We start from the raw sequence: 14,243 nt of genomic DNA, 5'->3' as shown, positions 1-14,243 counted from the left end.
CACACACACAAAGACCTTCCTCCCTAAGCAGTAACTATAACAGTGAAGAATCTCCAGAAACAAGAAAGATTGAAGAACTCAAGAGAAGATGATAAATCAAAGGATTAAAGGGCAAGATTTGCTAAAAATGAATAAAAATAAAAATAATTTTAAATGCATTCTTACTGAACTTCATCATCTAGACACTGATTAGGTATGTAGTAAGTATTCACATATTGATTGAATGAAAGAACAATAAAAATCTTATCTTTCCCCTACTTTGTTTTAAAGATTAAAATAAGTCATAAATGTGAAAAATGTAAAATAATCTATTAATATTTGTTAACTACACTCAAATGTATGACCTTTGTTTTAGAAAAACTTTAAAGGAAAAAAATGATAATGTTGCAAATTAATAACTGCCGCACTTCCATTTTGTTTACAGGCTAAAGTGTGTACAGCAACTCTGGCACATAAACTGCACAATGCTAGACACACTGCATGTTGACTTTTTATATTGACTGGACTCTTTGGACCATTTCAAACTTAAGTTCTGACAAAATTTACATGGTAGCATCTGTTTATCTTGTTCTGGTCTTATTAAAGGTGGGAATGTGTACTATTTGTGCACTCATGGTTGTCCAAATTTTAACTTGTAAGTCAGTGCTGGGAAAACAGAACAGAACATCTACTTATATCTTTATTGCTCTCCTACCAGGATGCCATGTTTGTGAGGTGTCCAGAGAGTTGATTAAGTTAATGAATGAGTACTAGCCATTCTTTGAAGTTCACTTTGACTTCATTAACAGGGAAATTTATTACATTAGCAGCACTCCCAGCATTCAGTGAGGTTTTGGACTAATGAGCTGGGTTAATTAGCTAATATTAACATCTAAAGTCTTTCCTCCTGTAGCTCTGGCCCCTGAATTTGAAAAAGTAAGGTCTCCCCAATAGTGCAATGAAAATGAACATACTATTTAAGTGAAATCTATATAAATTTGCTTCCAAAACACTTAAGTAAAAAATAGAGACAATAAAATATCAAAACCCACATTTTCCCCCTAAAAAATATATGGAAGTTTCAACAATATACAATGATGTGCAAAAGACAAGTATTTTCTATAACACAACTTGAATCTGAATCTACTTCCCAAAATTTGAAAACAAAACTATACAAAAGAAAACAAACAAAAAGAAAAACAAAACTTATCAGCTCATGAAACACATTCAATTTAAGATTTACTTTGTAATCCTTTCTCAGAAATTTGGAAAAGGAAATAAATAAAAGGCAGCAGGAATGCCAATACTAGGAAGGTGCAAGCAACAGGCATTAGAGCCATTTTCCTTCCAAGTTCACTTCCAGTTTCTCCACACTGTTCAGAGTAGCTTATTTCTAGTTTCCATATGAAATTTTGTAGTATGTATTTTGTATAGCTTTTTTGTTAAATCATTAATAGTGTCTGTAACTTGCTTTATACAAGAGTGTATCTCATCCAAACATGACCTGTTCTGTATTTGAAGATATACTCACTTTGTGATCCTCCCAAATAACCAATACAAATAGTGCAGTGAGTATTCAGTAAAAGCTAGAATATGTTTAAAAATATAAAGATAAAATAAAATGAAATTCACAAATAAGGAAGGTGATTGAATTTCTTGCAGTCATGTATCTTTTCAGACCAGAATTGCATATCACAGGGTAAAAGGTTAGAACCAAATGACAAAAGCAGAAGGAAGAAAACCCCAGAAGAACATACACATACTTGATAGAATGAGATGAGCAACCTGAGATGAGTAAGAGAGTTTAAATAGAACTTCTTGGGGGACTGGCTGATCCTCATGAAAAAGAAGCATGGTGATGTATGTTTACTTACAAAAATCGGAGAAGCCCATTTAGAAAACACAAAGTTTTTATTCTGGTTGAATTTTAGACTAGCACAACAGAGTGATGCACAAGTCATACTGGTCTCATATTTTTTAATAAAATGTGTTAAGACCGAGATTAATGCCTGGATCTCTGCCATGGAGTACTTTTGAGGAATAATTACATAAAAAGTAAATTTGCCATTATAGTTCATTTATTTATGTATTCATTCATTTACATGAAAATTACTTGTCACAGAAGTTGGCAAACATTTTCTGTGAAAGGCCAGTAGTAAGTAAGGCTTGTAACCCATATAGTCTCTGTCATAAATAGTCAACTCTGCCATGATAGCATGAGAGTACATAGGCTTTGACAAAATGTAAATGAGTGACCATGGCTCTATTTCAATAAAATTGATTTATGAACATTGAAATGTGAATTTGATATAGTTTTCAGGTGTCACAAAACATTTCTACTCTTCTGTTTTTTTCAACCATTAAAAAAGTAAAAGCTATTCAGGTAGTGATCAATTTACTGTATACTACGCATTGCAGTAAGTATCTGCAAGGTATCTGAAGAAGAATAAAATAAGGGTATTTTACTCAAGGAGCTTATTCAGAACTGATACAATGAGGCAAACCCAATTCCACTTCCCTGTGTTTTATATTGAATAACCCAAATCAAGAAAGCAGAGGGAGAAAAATGTCCCAGCCAGCGGGCATTGCAGGTTTCCTTGTGAAGATCCAGGTCTTCCACTTAACAGCAAAGCTCTCAGCTGATCCAGGCAAAGAGCTGGACTCACACAACCTTGGTACTTAGAAGTCAGACTTAAACCTCCAGGTGGGAGTTCTGAAGTCACCATTCAAGTCATTTAGAGCAAACATGCTCGGGAAGAATAAATGCCCAATAACCCTTTAGTGAAGACCTTAAGCAACACTCTTAAGCCAGTGAACATGCACCTAGGTATATGATGGTTTATAATGCAAAACCCAAAAGAACTTTGGTGATTTTGTAAAAGAGGTTAGGTTCACAAGTCATCTAATTATAAATAGGTTTTTGTTTTGTTTTGCTTTGTGAGAAAGTTAAAAAGCCTTTTTAATTTCTCAATCTCACCAAGCCTTTGTCCATATCTGGGTCTTTGTACTCACCATACCCTTTGCCTGGGATATTCTTCTTCCAACTCTTTGCAGTGAAATTATGCTAATCTCTTGAGGCACAGTTTAAACGTCATGTTTCTAGAGGGACCTTCTCCAATCACTTTGTCTAAAGTGCCATCCCATCCCTATTCACATACGTAAGCCATACCTTGTTTCAATTCCCTGTTGTTGTTGTTTTTTTCCCGTCACAGCATTTATCAAAATGTTAAATATCCATGATTATATTTTGTTTCTGTACTGTACTGTTTTCCCCCAATGCTGTCAGAGAGCTTTTCTGATTCGTTTGATGCTTTCTGCTAGAATATTCCAATAAATATATGGTAAAAGAATGTATGAATTTATGAGAAGTATTAGTTAGAGAATTGGGTTTTATTTGGAATAGGTTTGCCTCAGAAACGGTGAACTCCTCCCTTTCCTTTCTCTTTTTCCACTGTCTGTCATCCATTCTCAGCTTTGAATATAAAAGAGATGTAGGATAACACACAAACATTTCTCTCTACAAAAATTTGTATGCCTGACATTGTGCTGAGACCTAAAGGTATGAGAATGACTACAGGTATCCATGATCTTAAGGAATCTATAGCCTAATATGGAAGACAAATGTGAGCAGATTTACAATGTAACATCACTTGTGGTAAAATGCAATACTGGAGGTGTATGAACAATGACAAGGAAGGAAAGAAGAAAGAATAAGATGCTTATCAAGTGGTTCCTGATTCAAAGAACAAATGTTTATGAAGTCACCAAGAGAAAGCCTGGTACCACATGTAGCTTCAATATAGAGTAAGCATATAACATGTTGCCACGGCACATGGCTTCCTAAGTGCCATTGAGAACCTACTTCCCAAGTGGTGTATAACAAAAAGCTACTCTTTTAAAAAATTTAGCAATCTACCCAACTTACCCACAGCTTGCCCTTGTACAGAATGGATTCCACACCCTTAGTCTCTTCAGACATTGTCCGCACCTCTCAGGCCAACACTGCAAATGAAGTGTTGCAAATGAAGCATCCCAAAGTTATGTTAAGCAGTGAGACTTACCATACCTCTGGAATATGGGGACAGCAGGGCATTGCTACAAGCTGCTTTCTCAGCTGTTGCTGAGAAACAAAACAATCAGCCCAATCCACCCTTAATGGAAGCCAAAAAGTACTGCACTTAAAGCAGTAGTTCTCAGGCCTGGCTGCAACTTAGACGTCTGTGATGATTTTTAAATACTTATGTCTCGGGCTTCCCTGGTGGCGCAGTGGTTGAGAGTCCACCTGCCAGTGATGGGGACATGGGTTCGTGCCCCGGTCTGGGAAGATCCCACATGCCACCGAGTGGCTGGGCCCATGAGCCGTGGCTGCTTAGCCTGCGCATCCGGAGCCTGTGCTCTGCAACGGGAGAGGCCACAACAGTGAGAGGCCCGTGTATCGCCAAAAAAACCCCAAAAAACAACAACAAAAAATACTTATGTCTCATCCCTACCCCAGGTCAACTAAATCTGAATTTCTAGGGTATGGCCTATTAAAAAACAAACAAACAAAACAACAACAAAAAACAACAAAACACCTCAGGTGATTCAAATGTGCAACTACGGTTGACAACACTGCTTCTTTTTAAATTTAGAAGGCTTTCCTTTAAAGAAGTAGGCCCAACAGGGAGTACACAGTATGATTTAACTAATTTCCCACACCTGCCTGGCTCAAAACAAAGTTGATTACTTCCCAATCAGAAGTTGACATACATGTGCACATAGGTGTACCTTCTTTTTTCTACCTTTCCAATTAAGTTTTTCTTAAGTTCAATTCATTACTGCTAATTATTTTGTCTCACCAATTTAAGCTTCTTCACTTGGTCCTATTCATATTCTCATTGGTGATTATTCTGTCATCCTTTTAGTTATCATCAATTTGGCTATGTATATATTCTACTCTTTTGTCTAAAGTTAGGTGTAATTCAGTTAGGTAGGTTTAACAGCTATCATTATACACATGTTTTTTAAATAGCTGCTTGGAGGGTGAATTTACCTTGCCTTGATGGCGAAGTGCCCATAAATGTTCAGTCAGCTGGAGAACTCCTTTGGCTAAACATTTTCACAATCTATTTATTTTCCTTTTTTAAAGTAATTTAATTTGCTGGGATGGTAGTAATAGCCCATTCCACTTTGCACTATGGGGAAGAAAGGATAATTTTATCTACTTAAAAGATAATAAAGGCTCCCACTGTTGAAAAATATCCACACCTCCCAATTGTTTCCATCAAGTGATAAATTTAAAAGAAAAGAAAAAGAATTAAAACTCAAAAGTGTTAGCAAGTAAGCAATAATGACTAAGAAAAATCTTTGGGAAGCATCATTAAATTTATCTTTGCTTTAAAGCAACCTGATACTCAATTACATAGGGGGCTGTAAAAGGGGGTCTTCTGCTGCTGAAATTAGTAAGAGTTGACTTATAATTGATGAAATTCACTATCTGTGGTAGTAAATCAGAGGAGGAAATGATCTGCAGGTATGAGACTACAGACATCAGCTTGAAGAAGCTGTTCTTCCACCTTCCACCCACCACTCCCACTGCCAGCTGCCACCCACCCCAAAGATCACAGGACTATTTACTTGCCTCTTACTACCATGTTCCACCATGGGCCACCAGGTCAACATGCTTATAGTTTCCCAGCACTACAGAGTATTAACTTGTATAGACTACCTCCATAGGTCCCTATTTTATTTATTTTTAAATTTAATTTTTTAAATTGAAGTATAGTTGATTTACAATGTTGTGCCAATCTCTGCTGTACAGCAAAGTGACTCAGTTATACACATACATTCTCCTTTTTATATTCTTTTCCATTATGTTTTATCAGAGGATTTGAATATAGTTCCCTGTGCTATACAGTAAGACCATGTTGTTTATCCATCCTATATACAGTAGTTTACATCTGCTAATCCTACACTCCCAGTCCTTCCCTCCCCCATCCCCCTCCCCCTTGCCAACCACAAATCTGTTCTCTATGTCTGTGAGTATGTTTCTGTTTTGTAGATAGGTTCATTTGTGCCATATTTTAGATTCCACATTTAAGTGATATAATATGGTATGTCTTTCACTTTCTGACTTACTTCACTTAGTATGATAATCACTAGTTGTATCCATGTTGCTGCAAATGGCATTATTTTGTTCTTTTTTATGGCTGAGTAGTATTCCATTGTATATATGTACCACATCTTCTTTATCCATTCACCTGTTGATGTACATTTTGGTTGTTTCCATGACTTGGCTATTGTGAAAAGTGCTGCTCTGAACATAGGGGTGCATGTATCTTTTTGAATTATAGTTTTGTCCAGGTATATGTCCAGGAGTGAGATTGCTGGATCATATGATAATTCTATTTTTAGTTTTCTGAGCAACTTCCACAGCATTTTCCATAGTGGCTGCACCAACGTACATTCCCACCAACAGTGTGGGAGGGTTCCCTTTTCTCCACATCTTCTCCAGCATTTGTTATTTTTAGACTTTTCAATGATGGCCATTCTGATCATGGGAGGTGGTACCTCACTGTAGTTTTGATTTGCATTTCTCTAATAATTAGTGATGTTGAGCATCTTTTCATGTGCCTACTGGGCATCTGTATGTCTTCTTTGGAGAAATGTCTATTAAGGTCTTCTGCCCATTTTTTGATTGGATTTTTTTTTTATTGTTGAGTTGTATGAGCTGTTTGTATACTTTGGAAATTAAGTTCTTGTCTGTCCCATCATTTGCAAATATTTTCTCCCATTCCATATGTTGTCTTTGTTTTTCTTTTCAATTTTTTAAAAAAAATTATTTATTTTATTTTATTTATTTTTGGCTGTGCTGGGTCTTTGTTGCTGTGGGCAGGCTTTCTCTAGTTGCGGTGAGTAGGGACTATGCTTCTTTGCAGTGCACCAAATTCTCATTGTGGTGGTTTTTCTTGTTACGGAGCACGGGCTCTAGGCACGTGGGCTTCAGTAGCTGTGGCTCACAGGCTCTAGAGCACAGGCTCAGTAATTGTGGAGCACGGGCTTAGTTGCTCCGTGGCAAGTGGGATCTTCCTGGACCAGGGCTGGAACCTGTGTCCCCTGCATTGGCAGGTGGATTTTTAACCACTGTGCCGCCAGGGAAGCCCTGTATTTTTATGCCTGCCTTGCTGTGCAAAAACTTGTAAGTTTGATTAGGACCCATTTGTTTACTTTTGTTTTTATTTCTGTTGCCCTGGGAGACTGCATATGTCCCTATTTTAGAATGAAGCTAAATTGAGTAGCTGAATTGACACAATCCAGAGGAGTTGGGTGAATCCATCATACTGTGGTTCATTTTTTTTTTTTTTGCCAACACCCAAAATCTAACCTTTTCTGAGTGTCTAAACCCACTCTACACCATGACTATAATAGTATTTTCCCCAACCCAAATTTATTTTCTATATTTCCAAAAAAATTCCACCCTGGCTTCTTGAATTCTGATTCGATCATTAACTACCCTTTATCCCAAACCACTTCAGTGAATTGCATGTAGCTTCCTCAGCTGTTTATTATAATTCCCATACCTTTTACTTCTGACTATCTCTGCAGCAGATCACTTCTAATCTACCGTTGTGTTCTAGTTTTATCTGTTTCTCCTAGATCCTGACTTCTGGGTGCTTGAAACTAGTTAAGGTATTTAGCCTAGATTCCTAATTTCCCACTGCTTTTAATAGTTTGATTTGAAAGCTCTTATTTCTGAGCTGTATCTTAATACAGATAAATCATGACATTTAGCAAGGAAGATGAGACTTAGTGAATATGACTAAGAATGCTCAATAGAATGACTAACATTTTAAGTGCCAACTTAATTGTGGTTTACTGGTTTACTGTTATCACTAATAATACTTATAATAGTGTTATAAATAAGCTTATATATCACATATTAATATAAGTTATAAATTATTATTTCATCATGAATTTAGACCCTCAGAGAAGCTCTAGATGCCTGGAATGGAGTCTAGCATTGGGAATTTGGGAGAAAAAGAAATCACAATATTGGAAACATTTAATTATTATCATTATTTTTAACATATTTATTGGAGTATAACTGCTTTACAATGGTGTGTTAGTTTCTGCTTTATAACAAAGCAAATCAGCTATACATATATATATATCCTCATATCTCCTCCCTCTTGTGTCTCCCTCCCACCCTCCCTATCCCACCCATCCAAGTGGTCAAAAAACACTGAGCTGATCTCCCTGTGCTATGTGGCTGTTTCCCACTAGCTATCTATTTTACATTTGGTAGTGTATATATGTCCATGCCACTCTATCACTTCATCCTAGCTTACAGTTCCCCCTCCCCACATCCTCAAGTCGATTCTCTAAAACTGTGTCTTTATTCCTGTCCTGCCACTAGGTTCTTCAGAACCATTTGTTTTTTGTTTTTTTTAGATTCCATATATATGTGTTAGCATACAGTATTTGTTATTCTCTTTCTGACTTAACTTCACTCTGTATGACAGACTCTAGGTCCATCCACCTCACTACAAATAACTCAATTTCTTTTCATTTTATGGCTGAGTAATATTCCATTGTATATATGTGCCACATCTTCTTTATCTATTCATCCGTTGATGGACACTTAGGTTGCTTCCATGTCCTGGCTATTGTAAATAGAGCTGCAATGAACATTGTGGTACATGACTCTTTTTGAATTATGGTTTTCTCAGGGTATATGCCCACTAGTGGGATTGCTGGGTCATGTGGTAGTACTATTTTTAGATTTTAAGGAGTCTCCATGCTGTTCTCCATAGTGGCTGTATCAATTTACATTCCCATCAACAGTGCAAGAGGGCACCCTTTTCTCCACACCCTCTCCAGCATTTATTGTTTGCAGATTTATTTTGTTATTTATTTTTAATTTTATGTTTTTTTTTTTTTTTTTGCGGTATGTGGGCCTCTCACTGTTGTAGCCTTTCCCATTGCGGAGCACAGGCTCTGGACGCAAAGGCTCAGCGACCATGGCTCACGGGCCCAGCCACTCCGTGGCATTTGGGGTCTTCTCGGACTGGGGCATGAACCCATGTCCCCTGCATTAGCAGGCACACCCTCAACCACTGTGCCACCAGGGAAGCCGCTGCAGATTTTTTGATGATGGCCATTCTGACTTGTGTGAGGTGATACCTCATTGTAGTTTTGATTTGCATTTCTCTAATGACTAGTGATGTGGAGCATCCTTTCATGTGTTTGTTGGCAATCTATATATCTTCTATGGAGAAATGTCTATTTACTTCTGCCCATTTTTGGATTGGGTTGTTGTTTTTTCGTTATTGAGTTGCTTGTATATTTTGGAGATTAATCTTTGTAAGTTGCTTCATTTGCAAATATTTTCTACCATTCTGAGGGTTGTCTTTTTGTCTTGTTTATGTTTTCCTTTGCTGAGCAAAGCTTTTAGGTTCCATTGGGTCCCATTTGTTTCTTTTTGTTTTTAGTTCCGTTTCTCTAGGAGGTGGGTCAAAAAGGATCTTGCTGTGATTTATGTCATAGAGTGTTCTGCCTATGTTTTCCTCTAAGAGTTTGATAGTGTCTGGTCTTACATTTAGGTCTTTCATCCATTTTGAGTTTAATTTTGTGTACGGTGTTAGGGAGTGTTCTAATTTCATTATTTTCTATGTAGTTGTCCATTTTTCCCAACACCATTTATTGAAGAGGCTGTCATTTCTCCATTGTAGGTACTTGCCTCCTTTTTCAAAAATAAAGTAACCATATGTGCATGGGTTTATCTCTGGGCTTTCTATCCTGTTCCCGTGATCAATATTTCTGTTTGTGTGCCAGTACCATACTGTCTTGATTACTGTAGCTTTGTAGTATAGTTTGAAGTCAGGGAGCCTGATTCCTCCAGCTCCATTTTTCTTTCTCAAGATTGCTTTGGCTATTTGGGGTCTTTTGTGTTTCCATGCAAATTGGGGAATTTTTTCTTTTGGTTCTTTAAAAAATGCCATTGGTAGTTTGATAGGGATTGCATTGAATCTGTAGATTGCTTTGGGTAGTACAGTCATTTTCACAATGTTGATTCTTCCAATCCAAGAACATGGTACATCTCTCCATCTGTTTGTATCATTTTAATTTCTTACATCAGTGTCTTACAGTTTTCTGCATACAGGTGTTTTGTCCCCTTAGGTATATTTACTCCTATGTATTTTATTCTTTTTGTTGCAATGGTAGATGGGAGAGTTTTCTTAATTTCTATTTCAGATTTTCATCATTAGTGAATAGGCATGCAATAGATTTCTGTGCATTAATTTTGTATCCTGCTATTTTACCAAATTCATTGATTAGCTCTAGTAGTTTTCTGATAGCATCTTAGGGATTCTTTATGTATAGTATCAAGTCATCTGCAAACAGTGACAAATTTACTTCTTCTTTTCTAATTTGGATTCATTTTATTTCTTTTTCTTCTCTGATTGCTGTCGCTAAACCTTCCAAAACTGTTGATGATTAGTGGTGAGAGCGGGCAACTTTTTCTTGTTCCTGATCTTAGAGGAAATGGTTTCAGTTTTTCACCGTTGAGAATGATGTTGCCTCTTGGTGTTTTATATATGGCCTTTATTATATTGAGGTAACTTCCCTCTATGCCTACTTTCTGGAGGGCTTTATCATGACAGGGTGTTGAATTTTGTGAAAGCTTTTTCTGCATCTATTGACATGATCATATGTTTTTTCTCCTTCAATTGGTTAATGTGGTTTATCACATTGATTGATTTGTGTATATTGAATAATCCTTACATTCCTGTGATAAACCCTATTTGTTCACGGTGTATGTTCCTTTTAATGTGCTGTTGGATTCTGTTTTCTAGTACTGTGCTGAGGATTTTTGCATCTATGTTCATCAGTAATATTGGCCTATAGTTTTCTTTCTTTGTGATATCTTTGTCTGGTTTTGGTATCAGGTTGATGGTGGCCTCATAGAAGGAGTTTGGAAGTGTTCCTCCCTCTGCTATATTTTGGAAGAGTTTGAGAAGGATAGGTGTTAGCTCTTCACGAAATGTTTGATAGAATTTGCCTGTGAAGCTATCTGGTCCTGGGCTTTTTTTGTGTGTGTGTGGTATGTGAGCGTCTCACAGTTGTGGCCTCTCCCGTTGTGGAGCACAGGCTCTGGATGCACAGGCTCAGCAGCCATGGCTCACGGGCCCAGCTGCTCCACAGCATGTGGGATTCTCCCAGACCGGGGCACGAACACTTGTCCCCTGCATTGGCAGGTGGAGTCTCAACAACTGCGCCACCAGGGAAGCCCCTGGGCTCTTGTCTGTTGGAAGATTTTTAATCACAGTCTCAATTTCAGTGCTTGTGATTGGTTTGTTTATATTTTCTATTTATTCCTGGTTCAGTCTCAGAAGGTTGTGCTTTTTTAAGAATTTGTCCATTTCTTCAAGATTGTCCAATTTATTGGCGTATAGTTGCTTGTAGTGATCTCTCCTGATCCTTTGTATTTCTGCAGTGTCAGTTGTTACTTCTTTTTCATTTCTAATTCTATTGATTTGAGTCTTCTCCCTTTTTTCCTTGATGGGTCTGGCTAATGGTTTATCAATTTTGTTTATCTTCTCAAAGAACCAGCTTTTCGTTGTATTGATCTTTGTTATTGTTTCCTTAATTTCTTTTTCATTTATTTCTGATATGATCTTTATGATTTCTTTCCTTCTGCTAACTTTGGGTTTCTTTTGTTCTTCTTTCTCTAATTACTTTAGGTGTAAGTTTAGGTTGTTTATTTGAGATGCTTCTTGTTTCTTGAGTTAGGACTGTATTGCTCTAAACTTCCTTCTTAGAACTCCTTTTGCTGCAACCCATAGGTTTTGGGTCACCGTGTTTTCATTGTCATTTGTTTCTAGGTATTTTTTGATTTTCCCTTTGATTTCTTCAGTGATCTCTTGGTTATTTAGTAGTATATTATTTAACCTCCATGTGTTTTTATTTTTTACAGATATTTCCCTGTAATTGATATCTAGTCTCATAGTGTTGTGTTAGGAAATATACTTGATACGATTTCAATATTCTTAAATTTACCAAGGCTTGATTTGTGACCCAAGATATGATTTATCTTGGAGAATGTTCCATGAGCACTTGAGAAGAAAGTGCATTCTGTTGTTTTTGGATGGAATGTTCTATAAATATCAATTAAATCAATCTTGTTTAATGTGTCATTTAAAACTTGTGTTTACTTATTTTCATTTGGATGATCTGTGCATTGGTGAAAGTGGGGTGTTAAATTCCCTACTATGATTGTGTTACTGTCGATTTCCTTTTATGGCTGTTAGCATTTGCCTTATGTATTGAGGTGTTCCTATGTTGGATGCATAAATATTTACAATTGTTATATTTTCTTCTTGAATTGATTCCATTATCATTATGTAGTGTCCTTTGATTCTTGTCTTTATTTTAAAGTCTATTTTGTCTTATATGTGAATTGCTACCCCAGCTTTCTTTTGATTTCCATGCAAATGGAAATCTCTGCATTGTCCAAATCTGTCCATTCCCTCAGTTTCAGTCTGTATGTGTCCCTAGATCTGAATTGGGTCTCTTGTAGGCAGCATATATACAGGTCTTGTTTTTATATCATTTCAACCAGTCTATGTCTTTTGTTTGGATCATTTAATCCATTTACATTTAAAGTAGTTTTCGATATGTATGTTCCTATTCCCATTTTCTCAATTGTTTTGGGTTTGTTATTGTAGGTCTTTTCCTTCTCTTGTGTTTCCTGCCTAAAGAAGTTCCTTTAGCATTTGTTGTAAAGCTAATTTGGTGGTTCTGAATTCTCTTAGCTTTGCTTGTCTGTAAAGTTTTAATTTCTCCATTGAATCTGAATTAAATCCTTGCTGGGTAGAATAATCTTGGTTTTAGATTTTTCCCTTTCATCGTTTTAATTATGTCCTGCCACTCCCTTCTGGCTTGCAGAGTTTCTGCTGAAAGATCAGCTGTTAACCTTATTGGGATTCCCTTGTATGTTATTTGCTGTTTTTCTCTTGCTGCTTTTTTTTTTTTTTTTTTTTTTTTTGCGGTACGCAGGCCTCTCACTGTTGTGGCCTCTCCTGTTGCGGAGCACAGGCTCCAGACGCGCAGGCTCAGTGGCCATGGCTCACGGTCCTAGCCACTCTGTGGTATGTGGGATCTTCCCGGACCGAGGCACGAACCCGTGTCCCCTGCATCAGCAGGCGGACTCTCAACCACTGCACCACCAGAGAAGCCCCCTTCTGCCTTATTTTTAATGTTCACTTGGAATACAAGCTGAAGACATTTTTATACATCTAAGCTGTAGTTGTCATAGTGTCCAGCTGGGGACCTGACATTGATAAAGTTTCCTAGGAACCTACAAGTCAGGTGCTCCTTGTCTTTTCATGTTACACCAAAGGGTCATGACTACTGCAAAAGGGACCAGGTAACTCTAATCTAATGCATGCCTTTGGACTGTAAATTGATTTTTTTCCTTTTGTCCCCTCAGAATTCTTTCTTCTCTTCCATACCCTGCTATACCCAAAGAATCTCAATTTATAACTAGACTGCTTCACCAAGCTCTCTTGCTTTCCATCTTTGATTAGGTTCAGTAATGAGAGGTATCCAGTGGTGGTGGGAATGGTAGGTCGGAGTATTTAGTACTTGCCACACATTCTGGCCTTACTACAGTTTTGCAGTGTCTGGTTCTACAGCAGTGGTTTTCAACCTGGAGGAATTTTATCCCCCACCCTCACCCCAGGAACATTTAGAGGTTAATATCTGGAGTTATTTCTATTGTTGAGACTGATGCAAAACAAGAAATTGTCAGGCCTGAAATATTACTGGAATCTAGTGTAGAGGCCAGGGATGCTACCAAGCATCCTACAATGCACAAGACATCCCCCAACAACAACAACAGAGGATCATCTGATTTAATGTTGAAGTACCACTGTTAAGGCACTCCGTGCTGTAGTTACAGCTCCTTTTAAATGGACCTTTTTCACATCTATAGTGCCTACTTAGATCTGATCACACTGTATCTTCCCTCTGCTCCTTCAGGCCTTGGGGGTAGGAGGTCAAGAGCAGCTTCCAGCTTTTTCTGTTTGAATTCTGCACCATGCTTTGCAGATCTCCCCTTAACACTGCTCTCTTTTCTATACAATTCCCTTCACTAAACTCTCTTTGATTAAAACTTTTAAGTGTGCAATGTTTCTTTGTGGGATTCTAAGTGACATGGAATTTTAGATTTACATGTAGCAATTGATATGAATATTTAACATCGTGTTCATTTTGCTTAAATT

Source organism: Delphinapterus leucas, chromosome 13 (assembly GCF_059928025.1).
Source record: "Delphinapterus leucas isolate spDelLeu-1000000601 "Yukka" chromosome 13, BTC_Dleu_Yukka2, whole genome shotgun sequence".
Lineage (NCBI taxonomy): Eukaryota > Metazoa > Chordata > Mammalia > Artiodactyla > Monodontidae > Delphinapterus > Delphinapterus leucas.
This window is presented reverse-complemented; position numbering follows the sequence as displayed.